This window comes from Neovison vison, chromosome 13 (assembly GCF_020171115.1).
Source record: "Neovison vison isolate M4711 chromosome 13, ASM_NN_V1, whole genome shotgun sequence".
Taxonomy (NCBI): domain Eukaryota; kingdom Metazoa; phylum Chordata; class Mammalia; order Carnivora; family Mustelidae; genus Neogale; species Neogale vison.
This window is the reverse complement of record NC_058103.1, coordinates 34,921,547-34,946,819: the sequence shown is the minus strand read 5'-3', so window position 1 is coordinate 34,946,819 and position 25,273 is coordinate 34,921,547.

The following is a 25,273-nucleotide window of genomic DNA, read 5'->3' as shown; positions in this document are numbered from 1 at the left end:
GGCTACAAGGCCTAGTATGCTGTGTCCTTAGAGCCTCTGCTTCTACTGTGTCCTCACACACCCATCCCAGTGACACTGACATTCTCTCTCCTCAGGGCCTTTGCTTAGACTGTGCTCTCTGCTTAGACTGCTTATTCTCTGCACATCTACAACTCCTTCAGTCTTGGCTCCAATGTCATCTCAGACCATACTGACCACCATATTTGAAGTTGCAACCCACTTCCTTGGTTTTCTTGACCTTCTTTACTCTGATATATTTTCCCCCTTTCCCTTCATAGAACTAATGCCTTTCTAACACACTGCATAATTTATTTATTTATTGAATTTTTGTTTAATACCTATCTTCCTCTCTATCCTAAAATATAAGCTCCTCAAAAACAAGTATCTTTGCCTCTTTTGCTCACAAAACTATCCCAAGCATTTAAAGTAGTAAAAAGTCCCAAAAGAGTACCTGGAACATAATATATGCTCAATAAATATCTGTTTAATGAATTAATGAAGAATTCTGTCTTGACTTCCATGCACTTGATTACAGAAAAAGAATGTGCCACCATAATTGCTTCTGGACCATGTATGAGCTGTGTTTTTGTCAAAATGGCATTTGTCAGTCTTTGGTGGTATAATGAATGTTAAACAGTGTGCCTGTTTTCTCACCATCCTATTTATCTTAACAAGGAAGACCTTCAGAGCCCTGAAGGGGGATGTTAAGGGCCCGTCCTGGTCAGTTTGGGCTACCGTCACAAAATAGCACAGACTGAGTGGCCTGTAAACAATTTATTTCTCACAATTCTAGAGGCTGGAAGTCCAAGACCAGGGTGTCATCATGGTCAACTGAAGTCCTCTTCTGGGACACAGAACAACTTTCTGTTGTATTCTCACATGGTGGAAGGAGCAAGGGATCTCTCTGGGGTCTCTTTATAAGGACACTAAATCTATATAAAAATCCATCCTAATGACCCAATCACCTCCCAAAGCCCCATCTTCTACTACCATCATCTTGAGGGGTAGGATTTCAACATGTGAATTTAGGGGGAGCATATTCCAAGCACAGCTGAGCCTGATTAACTAGCTTCCTCAGCTCCAGTCAGTTTGCCAGATAGTGAACTCAGGATACAGGAGAAGCCATACCATTTGGGAGACCTGTGGCAAATCTGACCAGTCATCTTTCATCTCTCAAGAATTTGGACCATGAAACAAGAAACTGGTCAGTGTAGTAGATACCTACACAGGCAGAGAGTAAGGCATTTGAGGAACAACAGAGCAACCTCTGTCTTGACTCTACTCCCACTTCTGGTCCCTGTCCCCACATAGCCCAGCAGGACTCTCTCTCCTGGCCTCAGATACCCTGTTGAATTCTTAAAATAAACCCTCTTCACTCAAGTTTCAGTGGCTTTTTGTTCATGGAAAGGCATCCTCAGACCAGGGCACCCAACCCCTGATATGCCTTGTCCTTGGGTATTCAAAGAGCATCAGTGCATTCTAGAATACTGGTCCAATGTAATCAATATAGACTCCTGGGCTGAATTCTCAGAAATATGGGTTCACATGCAAATGGTAGGAGATAAGGACTGATAACAAGTGTTTTTAACATCTCCCTAGAATATTCTAATTTGTAAATCAGTTTGAGAAATCACTATAGGCTACCATTTCCAGATCCAGACATTTCTACCATGTACATGTAGCTCTTTTTACCATTTTGGACAAAATTTGCATTGTAAATGCAGTAAGAAAGGTCTTATTACACATACCTATACTATCTCCTATCTTCATTTAAGATATACTAAGGCACAAAAACCAACCCCAGTAACCCTTAGGTTTCCCTGAGAAGAAAGCTCCCTTCTTTAGCAGCATTACCTTGGTCTGTATGTGCAAGTTTATAGAAATGAAAAAGAATGAAGTGCCTCACTCAGTAAGCAGCCAACCCTGTTCTCGTTTCCTGGAGGTTGCTGAGTCCTACATCAGGGTCACACTGACAGAGGGGTGGACAGGGCAGGACACAGTAAATTTTATGATCTGTAATAACAGTCCAAGTGATGCAGTGGAGATAAAAGCCCTAATCAAATTTCATGCTTCAGGGCGTGAGCTGATTACTGCCAGGCAGAGAAGGGATTTATTCCCAGCAGTTCTGACAGGTGCATGGGGCCAGGTGCGCTCTCTGAGGCTTCAGACACTACTGACCACTTCCAAAATGGAGAACCCATGAGTCAGACAGCCTGATGCCCAATGGCTGGGTTTCTGGGGTTTCACAGATCAGAGGCAGAAGGATGTTGTAAGAGAAACTTCACAAGCAAAATATTTGCAGAGAAAAAAGGACAGAAAGAGCTGCAGTATGGCATGAACCTGGGGAAGCCCTGGAGTCCAGAACATGTGTACTAGGTTCCAGTCCAACCTAGAAAGAAAGGAGAATCCCAATGACCTCTCTCTTTTTAATTTGGTGTCTTCTGTAAGAATCAGTCTCACCCTCTGTGCAATCAGGATAATAACAGTACTACCTCTTGAGATGGTTGTAAAGATGAAAGTGGACAAGATTGGATTATGGGATAGGATTACAGGTGGTACCCCAAAACTAGTAAGCTGACAACCTCGGAGACATCATCGCGCAGGCCCTTGACTGCCAGACAGTAATTCTTATGCCCAAGAGCTCTTAGGTTAAGATCTTAAGATCTTTGGTTCTGGATCAGAAGCATACAGAGAGACTAAAAGTCTAAAATGTTTTTGGTAAAGCCAGAGAAACTGTAAACCTAGTAATCAACTGCTAATGCAATTCTCAGGCCCCAGAACTTGCACCAACAGAAAGTAGGCTGCCCATACTGTTTGACTTCCAAAACCTTTGTATTCATCTAGAATATGGTCATGGAGGGCAACCAACTGGGAAGATCCTTCCAGGAGCAGACCCTGGCATTGAGTGGGAATCCAACCACTGGGATAACAGTCATAATTCTATCCTGTCCCAGGACTTTTGCAGCCCAGACAAACTCTCGGTTGAAACTGAGAAAACACTAAGCTGTACCTCCAAGTGTACCCCTCAAGTCCACTCCAGGATGCTAGGTCTTAAGCCAGTCCCCCTACAGGTAGGCTGGCCCCTCTCACCTCTTCCTAAGTCCCACTCTTTCTTCAGATCTTAGATAAAATCTGCTCACCTCTACCCAGAGCCTTCTTTAACCAACCATGTCATAGAACTTTCCTTCTTTCAGAATTCCTTATAAATCTTTCTACCAAGCATCAGAATTATGCATAGCAATAATCTCTATCCTAAACAAACAAAGGTAATATATACCAGAGGAAAGAGCTCTGGCTTTGGACACAGGCTCTGGTTCTACCTCCATTAACTGAGTGAGCTGTGGAAAGTTCCTTACCTTCTCTGACCCAGGCAAATGCAGATAATCATACTTCATAGGGTAATTTCAAAGAGTAAAATGATATACATATAAATTACCTGGCCTACAGTAGTCATTTAGTACTTGTATCACTTACTTGATCACTTCCTTGTTAATATAAGTAATTATTATCTGTACCATTTATTTTTTCATGTTTTTTTAATACATCTAACTAAAATAGAAGCTATTTAAGGATAGAATTGAGTCTTGCACACTTTCATGTTCTTGATAGGTTGATGCCCACAATTATAGGTTGATGCCCACAATTAGTGTCATGAAATATCTATTACTACGGACTAAAGTGACTTTTGAGTTTAGGCCCTTTTGTTTCCCTTTGGTGTTTCTAAAATACTAGCCTACAGAGATGGAGGCTAAGTTTGGGTCCCTAGCAGATGTGGTGTCCTTTTTCTAACAGTTCTGGAAGCAGATGATCAGTGGAACAACTGGAAATGCCAGTTGATAATCTGGACCTAAACAACCAGATATTGAGAATCTAGGGATAGAGTTCATGTGGCAAGATAAAAAATGTGCTAAAAATAGATATATGGAATAGAAATCTTGCTATTTCCCAATGGAAATGAGAGGACAGTGGGTGAAAGTTCCCAAAAAAGGAATCTGGACAATAGGTTCAAGAATCAAAGACCCGTAAAAGGACTTTACAACAGAATTGGGTCTTCCTACTCAAGCTCCAAGTTTTTATATGTTGTCTGTAGAGAAGGCATCAATTCTGGCCTGATGCTAGGTCTAGCAGGAACCCGGAGGCACCTAACTGAGATATGTTCCCAAAGCTCCCTCCAGGCAGATGATGACACACATTCTCTCTTTAAAACTAAACAAGAAAAAGTTTTTTTCAAAGAATATAGTCTGATTTATTTTTGATCTTCTCCAAGAGTAACCATGTTCTCTTTATACATTCCTAAAAGAGGCAGAGAAAAGTATTGAGCTTCCAAAACATAAACACAGAAGAAAGGGACTGCTGCTAGTGGTGGTGTCTAGAAATCCAGGCAACTTGATTGTTCCACATTTGCATTCCAGAAAAAAAAAATACAACCACTTCCCATTCACCATCAACATCCACATGATCCTTGGGCATTCCCTTCTTGCTCTCAGTGGTTTAATAATCTTCCTTGAAAGACTTCTGGGTGTACCAGGGGAAAACATTCCTTTCCAGGCCAAGCCCAGCTCTCCCATGTCTGGGGTGGTCTCCCTGATTTACCATTGGAGCTCCTCACAATTCCCCTCCTCAGCATCCTCTTCTGCCATAGGCATTGCACCACCATCAGCCTTGGAAAAGCTTCATAACTCAGGATGACAATATAGAGACCATTAAGCCTACATACATCAGCAAAACTGCCTCACTGCTGTCTGTGCTGCAGGTTATAAAGATATGTCACAACACACATGGGCCCCTCGAGCCCTGGACTCGATGGGCTGTGTTCAGAAGGCCACTTCTAAGACCAAAGCCATTTTTCACTCAAGGACTCTGTCCAAGAGGGGGCTCCAAATGCTGCACAATAATGTTGATGGTGATAGCTCTGGGGTATTACCCATGCATGGCCCATTGCTCAGATCTCAAAACTGGTGATCAGATCAAGATATATACTCATTCATACACATACACTGAAACATGAGTATCAATTCCTTTTACTCCTGACTAGGGGAAAACCAAGAGCCTACAGTGTAAGAATCCACTCAATCAGGTTAATGAATGAAACAATCAGGTAGAAATTCAAAATCCCCAAATCAAGTCTAATACTCCCCCAAATTTCCATAACCAGTAAAACATCTGGAGCTTCATGGAGAAGAGATTTTTCTCCTTAGTACCCATAAAGTATGAGCTCTATTAAAACTACCGACTTTCAATAGTCCTGGGCCAAGAAGTTATCTTCTGAGACTCCTTAGCATCCTCTTCTCAGCCCCAGGTCCCAACTTGACCTCCAGGCAGATTAGCAAAAGTTGATGGGTGACAATGTCAAAAACCTAGTGATGATTTAAAAGCAAGTGACAAAGTCAAGAGCACACATATCAAAATTCACAAATGTATATGACATTTGCCAAGATATCTGTCCATTTTCTATGACACTATGACCAGAGGCTACAAGATGGTACAATCTTGTCTCTTGTCCCTCTCTAGGGGCTTGATGATGACATCTTACTTGTAAAATGTTATATAGCTTGTATAAACTAAACTTGAAGATCTTAATTTAACGTACACTGGCATTTATTTAGAATTAGGGCTACCCTTCATTTTCATATTAGATCCCTACCAGTTTAAGCTTCTCATGGCCCTGTCCATCCAAATCAATACTGTCCAATGCAACTTTGACAATGATGTCAAATAAATAAATGTTTGGTCCAATAAAGAAGACACTAGCCACACGTGGCTATTTCACTAGCCACATGTAGCTACTAAGCACCAGGGTGCAAAAACTCAAACTATGGCCAATTTCCAGCTACCAGTCTGTAGTTTATGAATACACAGGCAGGGAAAACTTTGCACAATCAGCTTCCTGAGGTGGTTCATGCCAGCTCCAGCACACTCCAGGGTGGGGGGACCACCAGTTAGCCAGGGACTACTGGGAAGTGGCTTACATAGGGAATGGAGGGTATTCCCCACAGTGCAAGACTTGTGTGTGAGAGATCCCCAGTGATGACTGTGTCTGCAGAATCCAGGAGAATGAGTTTGACTACTTTCCATACAGAGAGCAAACATCACCCAGTCAAGGTAGAGCTTGCCTTTCCTCTTACATCTCTTCCCTCGCCTCTGCCCCTTCACCCTTTCCAGATATAAAACAGCAGCTGGGGAGTCTGTGAGCTTAAATTTAAAACAGAATGATATCTCTTGGCCCTAAGGAGACTGCCTCAATGCCACCAAAATCCAGCCTGTGACCAGGGGAGAGTGTCATAACTTTCACATCCAAGTCAATGACCGTCTCTCTTGAAAACCCCTTTCTTCATTCAGTGTCTTTGCATGAAGATTTCCTGTGGTGAAACAAATGAGGGAAAGGAGGCATCTTCCTGCTATAACATGAGATAAACATGAATAGACATCCATTGTTTTCCATCAGTCACAGATGCTTACTCTAGAAGTTTTTCCTTGTTTGGCAGCTAGGTCCATTTAGGGTATGCCTGTTGTTTGGTGAAAATTCTATGTAGGAGCCAATTGTCAAATTGAGAGCCCAGGAAGAATAGCAAGATTTGCTAATATTTGGTGAGTACCCCAAGGTGCCACTTTGGAGAGAACGGCACGGTTGGGTCTAAAATAAAGAGCCTTTCTCTCCCTCCCTGAAGGACAGAGGCCATGGAAGGAGTCACACAGAACACTGCTGCTTCGTCTTCTACATTCATGAACCCTCTACTTTCTCCCTCTAGCTTCCTGGTGTGAAGCAGAAGCTCAGATGATTCCTCACCCCTTCTGGGTCTTGGGACTATTTAAGAATTGCCAAAGTACTGGGATCCCCAGAATAAGGCACATTCTCCGAAGCCTGCCTATGACTCTCAGGGGGCTTATGGACAACACTCACCCCTCACCCAGAGTCAGAAGACCCAGATTCTGGGGATTTGAGGCTCGGAAGCTCTGTTTGAAGGCTGGTGCTCTGGTACTTGTGCCCTCTGAGAGCACCACTGCAAATGATCCTTCCCTCCTCCCCCCAGCCCCTTCCCACTTTCTCCAGCTGGCCGGGCCACAGCCTAAGATCGCTTGCCAGTTGAACTGGCACCATGAACGGTTCAGCGGTGGTTTCCCTGGTCTAGAGGAAACAGCCAAATTCCTTTAAGCAAATCATGTCTTTGTTATTGATTTTCTCCACTTGAAGGCTTGAGAATCCCTGATTAAATCATAAACTGCTGCATCAGCCATGCACTGTTTCATTCTCTTGAACCAAACTTCAGTTTCTTTGGGGCCCTTCAACTCAAATGCAGTAAGTTCTGGATCTATATCCATCATTCTTTGACTCATTTAAACTCTAACATTTATTGAGTATATTTCAAGAGCCAGACACTATTTGAGGCAGGGGGTAGTATAGTGAACAAAACCAATCTTATCTTAATTCACTGTCTTCAAAAATGGCAATTCTAACTATTGTTGCTTTCAAAACAATGGTAATAATTATTATAACAACTACGCAAGCCACAGTCTCTGTTCTAAATATTTTATATGCATCACCTCATTATTTCTCAGAAAACTTGGTGACATAGGTGTTATCATAATCCCCTGGTAATTTGCTTAAGCTAAGGAGAGGCAGAAACAAGATGTAACATCAGGCACTAAACTACCTTTAGATTGGTTGTGGTTACAAAACTAAGTTAGATCATGCACCATTACTGAAATGTGAACAGACGTCTCACCTAAAATTAGTCTGCAATGTGCATATATTTAAGTAGACCTGAGGTTACCTGTGGTTGCCAAGGGTACTGAAGTCAGCATGGATATAATCAGAGGATACTGACAACTATGCTAACCAGAGGTGGTTTGGCCACCCTAGAAAAAAGTAGGATGTGCATGACAGGGAACACAGGGCAAAGGATGACTAGAGTTGAATTGGCAGCCAAAGGACAAACCAGCCAAAAGTTATTTTTAAAAAGTCATCTTAAAAAAAAAAACAAAAACCATGATGGGGGTGTCTGAGTGGCTCAGTTGTTAAGCAACTGCTTTCAGCTCAGGTCATGAGCCCAGGGTCCTGGGAGCGAGCCCAGCATTGGGCTTCCTGCTCAGTGGAGAGCCTGCGTCTCCCTCACCTACTCCCCCTGTTTGTGTGTGCTCTCTGTCAAACCAATAAAATCTTGAAAAAATGATAAATAAATAAAATTTAAAAACCATGATGGACAGAAGAAATGATTATAATCCTAAGGGAATACTGGAGAAAGTACAGAGTCAGTACTAAAAGGGCATACTCATCTGAAGGATATATTTTTAAATAGCAGTTTCCTATATCCATGGCTTCTAAAGATCTCAGTTAATGCTAAAAGACATTCAAATTTCATTTGAGGTTGGGACTCTAGGAGAGCAGTAGTCCCTATGCAGGGTGAGGCCATATTTTGCAGTGTCTGATGGCTATACAACTTGGGTGACCGTAAATAAAAACTGCTAAATACCAAATTATGTCCAGAGCCTTGGAAGGGACCCTAAAGCTTTGGCACATTAGCATCATGGCAAATCCATCTCGGCCAAAGTGACTATGAGAAAAATGCCACCTTAGTGTTTGGATCACAGTGACTAAGGGAAGATTAAAAGTCCAATTTGGAGCACTGTGCAATCAGAGAATAATTACTTGAAGATGCTTGATAAGAAGATGCAATATAATGGTGGAGGTGGTATGAAGGGATGCTTTTGGCAATGCAAACCACTGAAAGAGACAACCGATGTAAATCTGAACGACATACCATTCTTTGCCTATCAACATTGCTAACTTAAAAAAACCCATACTATTAAATCAGCCTCTAGCTAGCACATATAGCACCTATGTACAATATACAAGAAGACCCCCACATAGGCAGACAAGGACAAATCCTCTTTGGTCAGGCAGAGCCCCTGTAGGTGAAAGGTATAACAATCATTGGAGCTTTGGGGCTAGGTAAAAAGCATTACCAGCTGTGTGGTGCCTGGCAGAGTGCCAGGCTCGGCAAGAGAAATGCAATCTGGATTTCAGCCCTAATTCATCCTCTTAGCTGGGCATCTTTGTGCAGTGTTCCAACTGCACAGCCAAACATGGCGGTCCTGATTCTAGAAATGTACTGATTTAAAACATATGCCTAGGGGCACCTGGGTGGCTCAGTGGGTTAAAGCCTCTGCCTTTGGCTCAGGTCATGATCCCAGGGTCCTGGGATTGAGCCCCACATCGGGCTCTCTGCTAGGCAGGAAGCCTGCTTCCCTTCCTCTCTCTCTGCCTCTCTCTCTGCCTACTTGTGATCTCTCTCTGTCAAATAAATAAATAAAATCTTAAAAAAAAAATAAAACATATGCCTAAAGAACTTAAAATGTGTATTTCTCTGGCTCAGGAATGTTCACTTCTTGGAATTTGTCTTAAGAAAATTATCAGTAAAAAGGACAAAGGTTTATGTAAAATAAAGCATGTAGATGTAATATTTGTGTAGCAAAAAGTTAAAAACAACCTGTATATCTAATAAATAGAAAACTGGTTAATTAACTAGTGATTCTAATGTACAAGAGAATACTCACTACCCATTAAATGACTTTTCTTTTTTTTTTTTTTTTAAAGACTTTATTTATTTATTTGACAGACAGAGATCACACGTAGGCAGAGAGAGAGAAGGAAGCAGGCTCCCTGCTAAGCAGAGAGCCCGATGTGGGGCTCAATTCCAGGACCCTGAAATCACGACCTGAGCTGAAGGCAGAGGCTTAAACCACTGAGCCACCCAGGCACACCTAAATGACTTTTCAATGACAGGAGGAAATATTCATGACATAATCCTAAATTAAAAAGCAAGAAGGGAGGGCAACTAGGTGGCTTGGTGGGTTAAAGCCTCTGCCTTTGGCTCAGGTCATGATCCCAAGGTCCTGGGATAGAGCCCCACATCAGGCTATCTGCTCAGCAGGGAGCCTGCTTCTTCCTCTCTCTCTCTGCCTGCTTCTCTGCCTACTTGTGATCTCTGTTTGTCAAATAAATAAAATTTAAAAAAAAAAAAATCAAGAAGGGAGGGGCAGGTCCATGGCTCAGTCCATTAAATCTGCCTTCAGCCCAGGTCATGATCCCAGGGTCCTGGCACTGAGTCACACGTCAGGCTCCTGCTCAGGGGGGACCTGCTTCTCCCTCTTCCTTTGCTCCTCCCCAGTGTTCTCTCTAGCTTGTGCAATCTCTCTCTCAAGTAAATAAATAAAATCTTAAAAAAAAAAAAAAAGGCAAGAAAGAAAATTATGCAGATTAAAAAAAAAAAATGCATGTCTCTTAAAAAGACTAGAAATGTTTCCAAACATTAAAAGTGATTGTCTATGGATAGTGGGAATACAGGGGATTTTTAATTTCTTCTTTATGTTTTTCTAATTAAAAGACTTTTTTACACTGTAAATATCATCATAACCCTCAAGGCAAACACACATTTTTAAACAGTACCCAGATTTGTAGGGCAGAGACAAAGTGGGTGGGGGGAGTACATGTCACCTTGACCTCAGGAGTCTATTGTCTGCACCTCATTGATTTCCACTTCTCATTGAGTCCCTGCCCTTGGTTATCTGGCCACCCTTGGCTTCATTGTCCCCTCTGACTTACAGCGGTGGGGGGGAGGGTAGGTCACTGAAGGAACATGATGTCTCCCTATGACTGTCACATTTCAAAGCTCTAGGAGTGCCTCTGTGTGCTTGAGCACTATGACACAATAGCTTTGAGTCACTAAAGACACTTGCCCAGACACCATCATAAGAGGTGAAGGTAATGTGAACCAGGCAGGAGCAGCTAATTGACTTAGCTATTTACTTTCAGATTTATAGGACACCACTGCTGAGTAATTAAGCTTACTGAGCTATTTCCACAAGATATTAACTTTATGTAATCCTCACTAAACATAAATTGAGACTGGGTTTGGGTTTTGTTTTGCTGTTTTTCATTTTGGAATCAGTAATTAAAGATTATTCAATTATGATAATGTGCTTCTTTTAGGAACGGTCTTTGTAGCTGAAGCATGATGAATACCATGCCGCTTGGATGATAATAATGACTTTAAAGCTCTCCTGTGAAGTTCCAACGGAAGGAGATGTGCTTTCCCACTTTTTCTAGGCTAGCTGTTCTCTGAACTCTGCTCCAGAACCACCTTTAAACCAAGGCAGATTTTCTTCCCTGGGTTAAGTGGTGCCCAGACACGGCTGACACCCTGGGGGTCACGTTAGCACGTTGTGGGTAGCAATGGGAAAGGGCTTCAGGCTTAATAATCGGTGGCTTAGAGTGGCCAGAAAGAATAACTCAGGACCCTAGGACTACAAATCTCCAAGGACTAAAGGGAAAAGCTCCACTTGGGTCATGCTGGTCAGTAGAGCTGTGTGCGGTCTAGCTCAGCCTCCTCTCCGCCAAAGGGCTCTTGCCCCAGGCTTCCCCAGCAAACATTTATTGAGGGCTATATGTTGATGCACATAACATCCCTGGTGAGCATGTAATCAGCACTCCTTCTGAGGAGCACTTATCAGCCACTGGAGCAGAAGGTGCATCCAGGTACAAAAGACCGACAAGCAGGCCCCTGGCTCAGCTCCCGGCTCAGCAGGAACCACAGTTCTCTCTTTGGTCCAACCTAGCTTTCAGGAGATCATGCAAAAACAGCAGAGGTTTCTAAATAAGGCTAGACCCAGGTTTCTAACTTGGCTGAGTTTGTTTTTTTTGTTTTTTGTTTTTTTTTTAAATTTATTTATTTTTTTCAGCATAACAGTATTCATTGTTTTTCCACCACACCCAGTGCTCCATGCAATCTGTGCCCTCTCTAATACTGAGTTTGTTTTGGTAAACCTCAGTTTCATCTTTTGTAAAGTAGGGATGGTACAATGTAACTGCCGGAGAGTTCAGGGAATTCAGCGGGATCCTGGATGTAAGTGTGTAACATGGTTACTGACATCCTGTGGCTGTTCCCTTCCACCACTCCTAGTGCCTCCCAGTCTCCTCTCATTTCAATCCTTGATACCAGTCAATGGCTACACTTCCAAGTCACCTGGGAAACGTAAAAACTACAGATGTGGGCGCCTGGGTGGCTCAGTTTGTTAAGCATCTGCCTGTGGCTCAGGTCATGATCCCAGGGTCCTGGGATTGAGCCCCACATCAGGCTCTCTTCTTGACAGTGAGTTCCGTTGGAACTTCACTCTGCTTGGCAGAGAGTCTGCTTCTCCCTCTTCTTCTGCTGCTCCCCTCGTTTGTGCTCTCTCTGTGTCAAATAAATAAAATCTTAAAAAACAAACAAATAAACAACAGATGCTCTAGCCCAGTATTAATTATCTATTGCTGTGTAGCAAATCACCCCATGCTTAGCAGCTTAAAAACCATAAATATATCATCTCCCAGTTTCTGTAGGTCTGGAATCCGGACACAGCTTAGCCAGGTGGCTCTGGTCCAGCATCTCTCATGACGCTACAATCAGGGTGTCACTGGGGCCACCATCACCCGGGGCTTGGCTGGGAAAGGAGACTATACCCCCAAACTTAGTTACATGGCTATGGCCAAAGTTCCTCACCAATGGAACTACCAAAGTTCCTCAACCCCTTCCATGGGGCTACTCATGACATGACCTTTTGGTTTTCCCCAATGCAAGTGATCTGAAAGAGCCAGAAGACAATGCCACCATGTCCTTTATGAACTAATCTACAAGTCACATAGTTTCGCTTCCATTTTATTCTGTCTGAAGAGAGTCACATAGTTCTGCCTACATTCTGTGGGAGGGAATATCCAGGGGAAGGATCACTGGGACACTGGGGTGGGGGTGAGGGGGTGGCAGGCATCCTGGAGGCTGGCCACCACATGTCCCAGTCCCAAAGATTTCAACTCAACTGGTTTGGGACTCAAGAATCTTTTTTTATTTTTTTATTTTTTCTTAACTCTCTAAGTAACTCCAATGTACCACCAAGGTCAAAACCACACGCTGCACAATCTCTCCTAAGTTAGCTTCTCTCTGGCCCTATGTGGGCAATTTAATCCTTTCCCTCAGCATGTCCTTAATTGGTTCATCCCACCTGCTGCTAAATCCTCTCAGGTCCTTCCTAAGTAGTCAGGCCAGGAGCAGGGCCCTTAGAAGAGCAAAAAGCAACAGCAGAGAAGCTGAAGTCCAAATAAGCAAACAGCACCCAAAACTAACATGATGGAAACACTGGAAGGCCCTGGAGCTCCTGGAGCCAGCAGTTAGGCAAGGAGCCAGGCTAAGTCAAAAATCAGGGCTGCTGAAGGGGCCGTGCATTCGAGGCCAGGAGGCCAGGAGATGGTGACACGACCAAAGCAAAGGGCCTCCCCCCCACAGCCAAAAGCAGTCTGCTGGCTCTGCCCTTGGCTGCCTTTCTGTTCTTTACCCTGGGGAAAGCCAATTCCAAAACACCTCCCTAAAGTGCTGTGGGTGATGCCAGCCAAAAGCAGCTTGGAGAAGGAGGAGGAGGAGGAGTAGAGCAGACAGTCCCAGCTTCCTGGCAGAGGCATTTCCCCTAACACAAGCTGCCCTCAACCCCTCTTCCAGTAAGCAAGCTTTCCTGGCTTGTGATCATGTTGGCATTGCCATCCACAGATGAAAGTTGCCTACAACAAAAATAAACATGAAATGATTATGACATACACATCAGCAGGGAGCGAGGTGTCCATCTTCACAGATGGCTGATTCATCTTTGTGTAATGAAACCCAAATTGTAATTGTATATATTTCCAGCCTGTTCTCTCTCTGCTCACTAAAGAGGTATCTGACTTTGTCGGATCGGTTTCTGCCTGCTCAGGCCCTAGGGTCCTCTGGCCTTTGTAGCACAGAACCGAGGTAGAAGGGGGAATGGAAAGATGGGAGGGATGAGAGCCAGGGCTGGGGGAGGGCTAAGCAGGGATGGCTCTGAAGAGAGTTGGGGAGTATTTGCAGAGTGTGAGGGAAATGGATGGAAGGGAAAAGGGTTGTAAAAAGAGAAACGGTTCTCAGGATTGAGTCCCTTTAAAATTTCCAAGGATAGCAGCTAAACAAAACAAACAAACAAACAAAAAAAAACCTTAGTTATTGGAAATTTCTTTTTAGTGGGTAGACTATGTTTTTCAATCATGATCATGTTTTGAGACTGGACAATGAGGACCCCCTTGAGCAAGGTTGCACTACGTATCCACATTCAAGTTCATGCAGAAGTGAGCAGGTGTGGAGAGATTATGGCACTCCACATAGGCCCCATAATTGCAGTGGGGGGAAGACAGGAGACCACATCGTACACAACCACTTGTGCCTTCAAATTGCATCCTGTGAACAGCAGGGAGCCCGTGAAGAATTCCAAACAAAAGAGTCACAGGGTTGGAGGAGGGTGTGCAGTTGATGGGAGGCAGGCTGCCATCTCATTAGCAGCAATTAGTCTGGGTGAGAGATGATAAAGGCCCATATGCTAAGACAGTCCAGGGGGTGGGGGGGGATAAAAGGAAGGAGGAGATATGAGGAACACTTAGGTGATAAAATCGGTAGGACTTGGTGCTTTACTAGATCTTTGATGGGACAGGGAGCCAGGGCTACTCTGAAGAAGGAGGAGGACTTGAGGCTGATCCTAAGGGTGCAGCTTTGGTGTCTGGGGTGGGAGGCCAAGACAGACGTCAGGGACACAAGGAATTCAGAAGGGGAGCAAGCACTGAGCTCTGGTTATAGGCAAGATCAAAGGGAAAGCTCTTGATCACATGCCATGGTGATGCATTACCCTTAGGCTCCCATTACTAGTCGTTTTCAGCTTTTACAATAGGACTCTCTCAAACCTTATGGAGATGCAGTATTTATTTAACTTTTTTTCAATTTCAAGGTTCTGCTAGTTTGGGTACTATGGATACCCACACCACTTACAGCTCCCAGATATAATCCTGGGACTCCTTTGTTTGAAGTTCTTCTACCTCCCAGGGCGCCTGGGTGACTCAGTCGGTTGGGCATCTGCTTTTGACTCAGGTCATGATCTCAGGATCCTGGGATCGAGCCCCCTATCAGGCTCCCTACTTAGCAGGGGGTCTGCTTCTCCTTCTCCCTCTTCCCCTCCCCCTACTCATGCTCTCTCTCAAATAAATAAATAAAACATAAATAAATAAATAAATAAAACCCAGTGCAGTGATGGTGCCTATGTGGGGTGCCGTGAACTCTCCCTACATTTTCACATTTGTACATTTACTCAGGCTCTTCCCATCACTGGCTTGACATTTTGTTCCCACAGCCTGCACCCAAGACTCCATCTGGAGGGTGCCTACTGTGTCTGTACCGTGTTGGTTCAATTATCACCCATCCTAGATACAATTAATTCCCTCTTTATGTTCCCCCATTGTGCCCAGAGGTAATTCCATTCCCATGTTTATAACCTTTATGCACCTAACATTTTGAATGTCTGCCTCACTCAGTGAGGTTGAAGACTTCTTAAGGGCAGGATCTTATCCCAATAGTATGTAATAATTATAGTTTTATTATTAGGAATATTGTTCATGACCATTTGTCGAGAACCTAGTATGTTACAGAGCCAGTGCTCTTTCCAACACCATGCTGACTTCTTTTTTTTAAAGAATTTATTTATTTATTTATTTGAGAGAGAGAGCGTGCGCACAGAGGGAGAGTGAGAGGAAAAATCAGACTCCCCACTGCGCAGAAAGCCGGACTCACGACTCCATCCCAGGACTGCAGGATCATGACGTGAGCCGAAAACAGATGCTTCACTGACTGAGCCACCCAGGTACTACTGCACTTTTTGTTATTTTTATTGCCAATGCCTGGCAGAGCCTAGCATATAGTAGGCACTCAGTAAACTATAACAAATGAATGGGTATCTATTTGTTGAGAAAAAGCAACAGGAAGTTTGAGTTTGACTCTTGTTATTTCTCTTCTCCAGCACATATGAAGCCTATAAGCAGATATCCTATTTCTGAGCCCCAAAAGTAGGTTTTTAGGAATAAATGAAGCAAATATCACAAAAATTTTTAATATAATAGATATGCTTGTTTTTATAGGAAAATTTCCAGAGCAGTAACAGATTGGGGAATTATTTTTAACAGTATTTCAATGAAAGAAGGGAAATAAAAATATGAATATGAACCTTTAATCAAGTATACTCCATTGTACAAGACATACCAACCTAATAATTATTTATCTATTGTTTTGTGTGTGATTTGATCCCTAAAGTTTTGGGCATTGTTGTAAGTTTTTCACAGTATAATATCTTAATAATGATTATATTAGTATTTATTATTATATGATTTATGGGCATAAGAAGCTTAATTTGGGGGCACCTGGGTGGCTCAGGTCATGATCCCAGGGTCCTGGGATGGAGCCCCATGTTGGGCTCCCTGCTCAGTGGGGAGCTGGCTTCTCCCTCTCCCTCTGCAGCTCCCCCTGCTTGTGCTCTCTCTCTCTTTCTGTCAAATCAATAAATAAATTTTAAAAATCTTAAAGAAAAATAAGCTTCATTTTATTATTTTCTCTCCTCTTGAGTTTGTTTGAAAGTGATAGTTATAAAAAAAATGAAAGTTTTTTTCAATGCAGCCTTGTTTTAAGATCTCTCCTTAGTAGACTCAACAGTAACTTCAGAGTGGTTCCCTTTTCCTCCACTAAACCATCCCTTTCCCTACTAAGCAAGCAGACTACCTGAAGAGGTCACTCTGGTGAGTGAGTGCTAGATCAACTGTGGCACATGATGTATTTTATCTGGTGAAATCACTCCCCAACATGTGCAATGAATTCGCCCACTCTGATTTGCTTGGATGATGTATGCAGCCGTGATTCAGGCCCAAACAGCCACCTGGAGAGGCAATTCTTCTTCAGGGGACAGCCCAGGGAATATGAGATGTGGTCAGTGACAAGCATGACGACAGTAAGATTTATCTGTCAGCTGGGGGTAAGATTAGTGATGTTCTTCAGCTTCGGGACGGGCTTTAGACTAAGAAGTAAAACTGCTCTAAGTCTGTAGCCTGAAGCCAATGCGAATTTTCCTTCATCTCTCAAAAACCTCAGCCAGACCTCTGAGTCCAGGAGAGTTGCAGCTTGAAACCCAGCAAGCCACTAACCCCTCCTGAGGGCAGGAGCTGTTGTGAGAAGAGCAGATGTGCAAATAAATTTGACAAAGCATCCAACTTTCCAAATCTCCAAGGGAGTAAAACTGGGTTCAGGTTATTCTGCTACATTGTTGGTGAGAGGTAGAAAACAAACATGGAAATAAAAGTAAGTTCTTAGAGTCAGATAGAGATTCTGATACCAGAAAAGCCACTCCCAATTTGTAACCTTAATACTATTTAAGAAGCCTAAGTTTCCACTGTCTTGGGTAAAAGATGGTGAAAATATCACAGAAATAATATATGTAAAGATTCAGCATGATGCTGGAACATAGTTCTCAACAAATGATAGGTATATTATCCTCGAAGATTTTTGGCTGAGTTTGCAAGGTTCCAAGAGGCATACAAGGAAAAACAAAATAAGTGTTGGTTTTATAGATCAGAAAGAAAACACTGAGGAAAGCAAGAAAATCATAAATTATGTGAAGACAGCAAATTAGACATTAGAGAAATTAACAGGCAGCCAACAGGAATAGGGGGAAACAGGGCCAGCTACGCTTCTCTCAGGCAGAGCTCAGTTTTTCAGGACTTGTTTCATCTGGTTTTACAAGGCATTAAATTATTAAAATTGAGCTGAAGTCTCCTGAACATTCAAAGTCTCACTGTGACAGTTTGGAAGCTTTTAGCGCTGACACATGCCATCCCATAGAGACACACGAGTGCTGGGACAGTGTTGGCCTGAATGGATCTTAACGGCCAGTGCCCATAAAAAGAAGTAGAATAGACAGTAGCTGAAGGGTTGCTAAACCAAGCCATTAAGTTACACTCCCTCCATTTCCCCAATCTCTGTAAAAACTTTACAATTCATTAATTTTGTGGGATTTGGGATCCCGAGTCTGTAATTCTTGGTTAGTGCCATCCCATGTGCTCTGGCAGAGAAGATGAGGAGATGTAGTTCCCAGCCACACATCAGCATGGACTCCAGGCTCAGACCTAAAGATGCGGCTTCAACTCGAATGTTTAACATCTGCCTGATTTATGGTCCCTTGATTTATGAAGAGAGCTGCTAAAAGCTGTTGGGAAGCGTTTTGATGCCACTTGTGTTCATTTTCAGCAATAAATTGTAATGGTGTTGCAAGAGCAAATGTATCAGACAGCCAGAGTCTATTATGGTGCAAGGCCAGCTGTATCCTGGGAACATCGCAGTATATTTGGGATGCAAAAAGCTATCTTCGAGTATCATTTGAGGCATATTTTTAAATACACGAAAATTAGGAATATAGGCATTCAGGTTCCCACAGCCACACTAATTGGGCCACATGATTGTCTAACCATCAGGTTGTATATGACATTGAGTAGGACAGACATGTGTCAAAATTAGACCCAGAAGTCATTCAGCCATCTGCAGTGTGGCACTGTCAACCCTAATGGTCTGAGTATACTCTGTGTTTGTACTATGACATTTTACATGGTTTATGCATTATCTCCTAACTTGTTAAACAGTGTTGTGGTAATGTACATCTCTCCCCTATCTCTCTTTGCCCTTGGTCTTTCCCAATTGAGGAGCCTTCACTTCTTTTCACCCCAAAGCTTCCACACAATTTTCTCCAGCATCAATCACTCCCCCAGTCAATCTCTCCTCCAACTGGTGGCCAAATCAATCTTTCTAAAGCTCCACTCTATTTAATCCTGTTCATTCCATTCATATTCTAATTATATAGGTTTTTTGGTGCTCAAAAACCACCAATGGACTTTCACACCTTTTAAAACACAGTCATGACACATTTCACAACTAATGGGTTATATGGATCCGGTCTTCAGGGGGACCTCCCCCAGATCCCCAGTTGTCATCAATTTTTGACTTCCTCATTTGACATTAAACTCTCAGACAGCAGAGCTAGTGCTAGAATGTAATAGATGCTTATTAAATATTTGCTGAATTACTAAATGAGTGAATCCACTCAGACACCCTGGCTGGCAATATGAACTACTAAAAATTCTTCCAGAAAATAATCTGCAAATATCAATATTCATGAAAATATTCATAATTTTTTACCTTAAAATTATATTTCTGATCATGTTCTAAGGCAACCATTCAAAGAGGAAACGATGTCTATGAGGCATTGCTCATAATAATGAAATGTCAGAATGAATTTAAAGCAATAATAAGAGAATGGTTAAGTTAATTAAGGTAAATCCATTCAAATGAATATTATAAAGTCAATGAAAATTATTGTGAAGATTTGTTAGTGACATGGAACATTCTGTGTTCTATTTCTTTTTGAAAAGTACTGAAAATTGAAACTATATCTAGTTTTATCCACTTACCTCACAAGGATGGTAAACAAAATACTTAAAAGTAAAAATGGTGGTATTATAGAGAAAAATTTTCCTTCATTTGGATTTTAGTTAATGTTATCATGCAAGTAAAAAGATCATTTTACTGACTAATAAATGAATACTTCCATGGTACCCTAGCCCACAGAATAAAATCCAGACCCAGCCTATCACTCTTTTGTGATATCGAACAGTCTCTTTTGTTTGTTTGTTTAGAACAGTCTTTTTCAAACCTATATTTCTAGGCTTATTTCTTTATCATTTTTGGTTATGAGTTATATGTATATAAAGCACAGATGCAGTGAAGTCCTATGTGACTACCACCCAGAATAAAGAAAGAACATTCACAACTCCCTCCTAATCTCTATCCTTATCACCACCACAAAGGAAACTACCATCTTGACTTCATTGTAGTCATTCCTTTTGTTTCTTTATAGTTTTATCACATAAACACTATCCCTGCCTGAATCATATTACAATTTGTTTTGAACTAAGTTAAATGGTATCATAAACTGTGAGCTTCTTTTCATTCAATGTTACATTGTTTATTCATGTTGCTATGTGTGGCTATATTTTGTTCATTTTCTTGAATGTCTAGCATTCCATCACATGGATAAATGGCTTTTATTTATCCATTCTCCTGTTGATGAGTATTAGGGTTTTTTGCAATCTGAGACTATCATGAATAATGCCTGTACACATTTCTTGGTACTCAAGGATACACATTTCTGCTGGATATAAGAAGAGTGCAGTTGCTGGATCATAAGGTATGTGTATTTTTCATGTAAGTACATAATGTTCAATTTTCTAAAGTGTTTGAGTCAATTTCTATTCCTACCAGCAATGCATAAGAATTTGGGTTGCTCCGTATCCATCCCAAAACTTAATATTACCAGTCTTAGGTTTTAGCCTGTTCTAGTTAATATGAAGCCTTAGAGCACTGTGGTTTTAATTTGCATTTCCCATGACTGATTAAATTTTTTATATGTTTATTATTTATTCAAATATTCCCTTTCATAAAATGCCTATTCAAATCACTTGCCCATTTTTCCATGGGGTTTGTCTATCATTTTCTTATGGTTTTATAGAAGTTATTTATATATTCTGGATATAAGTTCCTTGTTATATGTGTTGCAAGTATCTTCACCCACCATGTTGCTTGCCTTTTAACTCTCTTAGTGACATTTCTGATGAACAGAGATTTTTAATTCCAATGAAGTCCAGTTGGTCACTCTTCCTTTACGATTATATGTTTGCTATCCTGTTTTGAGAGCCTTTCCCCATCCAGAGGTCCTACATTATCTTACAGAAGTTTTATTTTTGGCTACTGATGTTTAGAATCTACAACCTGAAAATTATTTGAAGGTAGGGTTTGTGATGGGGCTGTTTCTTTTTTTTCTTTTTTTGCCCCATTTTGCTCTTTCCAGTCCTTCCATACCTTGTCTTTCCTTCTGTACACTGTGTTCTCACCTTACTTCCCCAACACTGCCTGCCTTTTCTATCCCTAGGTGCCTAGGTTCTACCTATCCAAGATCTGGCCTGTATGCAATCCTAGTTCCAGTGCCCAGTCCCAAGAATTAATTTCTATGTCCACTATCTCTCCCCACCACATCCCCCCAAAGTATCTCTTATTTATCACTCAACACATTTGTAAACTAAAGACAAATAAAAATGGTGTATCATTAATACACCTAATCAAATTTACTAAACAGTAAGTTCCTAAGGAAGGTATATATTTCATTTTTGAATCACCCATGAATAATAAGGACTTGATGTTTCCTACAAAAAAAGAGCATGGGGCCTCAAATAGATTTAAGTTCATCAGGAAAAATAAAGGAATGTGATACTTCTTTCATCAGAGCTATAGGTTAAGAGACACACCCCCATACCTGTCTTATTTTGCCCTTAGAATGTTTTATAGGGTCCACCAAAAACCAAAAGTTCTTCAACTGCAAGATTCAGCATAGCCAAGGGGATGCTTAGAACAGCAGAGTTGGTAGAAGATGTCCAAATACTTGCTAACTGATAACTGATAAAATGCTAGAAGGTAGTTTAAGAAATAGAGATCCAGTCAATTACTTAAGAGAGCCAGTTTGGATTATCGAGGAAGCGAAGTGTCATTCATTTCTTTACATTCATTCAACAAGTACTTTTTACCAAGTTCTATAGTTCTATGCACATTTCTGGCTGTTGTGTATATAGCAACAGATAAAACAAAGTCCCCGCCATCATATAGCTGGCAACCAAGTGAAGAGAGTGGATGATAAACTAATGAGATACAGGCATTGATAAGTGCTATGATGAAAAGCAAGCAGGGAAAGAAATTAGAGGGGAGGGCAGAATGGGGGGGGTCATTGTTTATGGGGGAGCCAGAGACTTAGTGGCCAAATGGCTGAAGTGAGAGAGTAGGCATGGCAGGCAGAATTTCAGTCCCCAGGGTCTCCAACCCTGGTGTCATTTTCATGAATATGTCACTGTGTTGTCTTCCACGGCAAAGGGACTAATTAAGGTTACTAGTTCATTGACCTTAAAATAGGAAGATTATCCAGGAATGTGGGGGTCAGTCCAGTGCCATCACCTGAGTCCTTCAAAGCAGAAAGCTGGAGCAGAAGGGGAAGAAAGAGCCATTCAAAGAGGGAGGATTTGGCACACACGGTCAGAGGCAGAGGAATGGAGACCTGAGTCCCACAGCCATAAGTAGTCGAATTCTGCCAGAAACCCAAATGAGCATGGCAGTGGATTTCTTCCCAGAACCTCCAGACTGGCAGCCAACATCTTGACTTCAACTTTGGGAGAGCGTGAACAGAGAACCCAGCCCACCATTCCAGACTCCTGGCCTACAGAAATGAGAGATCAAGAGTGGGGTTATTTTACACGGCTAAATTTGTGGCAATTTGTTATTACTGCAGCAACAGAGAACTGTTACAATGGGCCATCTGCTCTCAGGGAACTGCAAGGTAGCTGCCCAGGCTGGGAGCATGCTTGGCAGAGTCCAAGAACAGCGAGTCGGCCAGTGTTGCCAGAGTAGAGTGATGCAGAGGGAAAGTGGAGGGAGACGAGGCCAAAGACACCGTGAGAGGTGGACCATGAGGGCCTGAAGGCTTTAAGATTTTTATAGGAAGCTACTGGAGAATTTTTGAGCAGGAGAATGATGTAATAAGATTTACCATTTAAAAGGATTTTGTGATGATAACTCTTGCTGTCACGTAGTAACGCACTACAGAAAGGCTAGTGCAGATACAGGAACCATTAGGAATCTCCTGTCCTCGCTGAGAGAGATCATGATGGCTGGGAGGCGAGAAGAAGTTGAATACTAAATCTACTTGAAGACACAGTCACCAGGGTTAGCAGGTGGAGTGGATGTGGAGGAAGCGAGGGTGAGATGCGGGGATGTGAGTGGGGAGTTGGAGGCATAGTTCTGGAGACATGTACAAGGACCTGACAGCAGACAGATGTGATTTAAAGCCATGAGACTGGAGATTTCCTGGAGAGTGAACCTAATTAGAAAAGAGGACGGCTCTCTGAAGCAGGCCATATTTAGAAATCTGGAAGAAGCGGGGCAACCAGTGAGGCAGCAGTGTCCCAGGAGCAGAAAGTTGTGAGAAGCGGGGAGTGACCCATGGGACACACTGCCAGGTGTGGAGAGGAGAGGAGGACAGGACCGAACCACTGAATTTGCTGCAGTGAGGTTGGCGGTGACCTTAATCAGGCTGCTTTTGTGGAGTAGTGAGAATAAAAGCCTGTCTGGGCCATCTCAAGAGGAAATGGAAGAAGTAGGGAGAGTGGGTACAGACACCTTTTTCTGAAACCTTTTACTGCAAAAAGGGGCAGAAAAATGAGGTCATAGCAGAAGAGAAATGCAGGGTCAAGAGAGGACAAATTTCCTTTTAGCTAGGAGCTATTACAGCATGAGTTTACTGTTGAGGGGAATGACCTGGTGGAGAACAGGGATTCCTGCAGAGTAAAATGCCAGATGAGGGATCCAGCCCTGGGAGAGGAAGCAGAGAGATGAGTGCAGAGGTCAGTAGGTCAGAAGCTATGTTGGGAGTATGAGTATGTGTCCTATGGAAAGGACAGTAATGACTCCGTACCACGTACACGGTATGGGACACTTACAGACAGGTGCCCCTTCGTTATCATAGGCAGATCATTTTATTTCATATGCAAAGACAACTATATCTCAAAGAAGGTAAGAAACTTGCCTCTGGTCACCTGTTGGTAAGGTCAGAGTCAGATGGCGGGTCTTTGAGACTGACTTCAGAGCGCAAACCATTCATGCAAGTTTTGATCAATTGCTTTTCTCAATCCAGCGGCCGATTCCGGCTTCAGACCACAGGAGATTACCTGGAGTAAGTCAGGCTTCCACGGCAGAGAGAGCCAAGAAAAATCAAGATAAAAGGGATCTGGTTTTGTGAACAGAAGAGGTAAGACAACATATGTTAACTAGGCTAGAGGGATGTAGAAAAGATAGATAAAATGAAGAGGGAAAAGCAAGAAAATTCGAATAGGGATGAGACTTTGTGCCTGCACATTATCTATTTGTACAAGGTTTGTGTCTAGAATGCTCACCCACAGGACAAAGGCTCTTGGTCCTTGTGCTCCAGATGTCACCTGGATCATGCGGCAATGATTCCAAGGCCCCCGCCCAGGCTAAACTTGGTTACCATCACCACTTTACTATGGGATGCACATGGAAGCCCACAGGGCAGTCTATCAGCTTTGGAATTCCTGGCTTCTGCTCTGTTCTTTTCAGGTTCCTGTCCCTGGATGTTCATAGCCACAGCCATGCTGTGTCCTTCCCCATGGCCACTACAGCCCATGTCCATCACAGGATGCCCTATCGGGGCTAGGGACTAACTTCTGTGCCTGGCCTTGGGGAGCTTGTTGGTGCAGGGTCCTGCGCAGATCAGGGAGACTGTCTTACTGCCTGCCCACCCTGGGCCACATTCTGTTTCTGGTGCCCTCACAGTGTTGTGGGGCCCCGAGCCTCGGTGTTTCAGAACCTTCAGTGAACCCCCAGCTGTACCTCTAGCCCAGTGAGCCACAAAGACAGCTTTTCCATTTTTGACCTCATTTTCCATTTCTGAGTCAAGCCCAGTTCAAAGGAATGAAAGAGAAGTGGATGCTACCCTTTTTCGTCACCTCTCTTTTCCTTCTGATCACTGGCCCCCAACCCAACCCCTCCTTTCTCACCGTTTGGATCAAGGTTATCAATGGCCATGGAAGAAGTGGGGGTGTTCTGTATACCAACAACTCTGAACCCCAGGTCAGCCCCAGCCTGCTTCTTCCTCCTCTCCCTGGCTAACCAAGGGTGGCCTGGCTACGGGTGCCTAATCAGAGGGAGAGAATGGAAAGGGGCAAGGGGAGAGGGTAGTGGCTTGTAGAGAACATCTCACCGTCCTCTTCAAGCTCCCTCTGTGAGGGCCAGAGGTGTCCCTAGGTCTGTTTATGTAGAACCAGCGAACAAAGCAGAACAGGTTCCAGCTGGGCTCTGTACCTTACAAGGGAGCAGAGTGCTGCTACTGACTTCCTTTTGAGGTCTGAGGTCCTAAGGGCAAGGCATGTTTTTGTTCAACCCAGCAGAGTGCCTCATACAGACAGACAGAAACCCTCAATAAACTATATGCCGCTTGAGGGTAACACATGTGTCTAATACTTTTGTTATTTCCACACAACTGCAGGAATGCTCCTCTCCTATTAAAAGCTCATCATATACCTACTGACCACCGGTCACTGAGAAGCAGCTTGAGTACCAGGCCAAGAGCGCAGGAGTGGGAAACAGAAGAGCTGGCTTCCAATCCCCGCTCTACTCTGTGACCCTGAGCAAAGCCCTCTACCTCCCTGAGCCCCATTTTTCACATTTCTGCATAAAGAACACCACTAGCACGTCCCAGGACTGTGTGA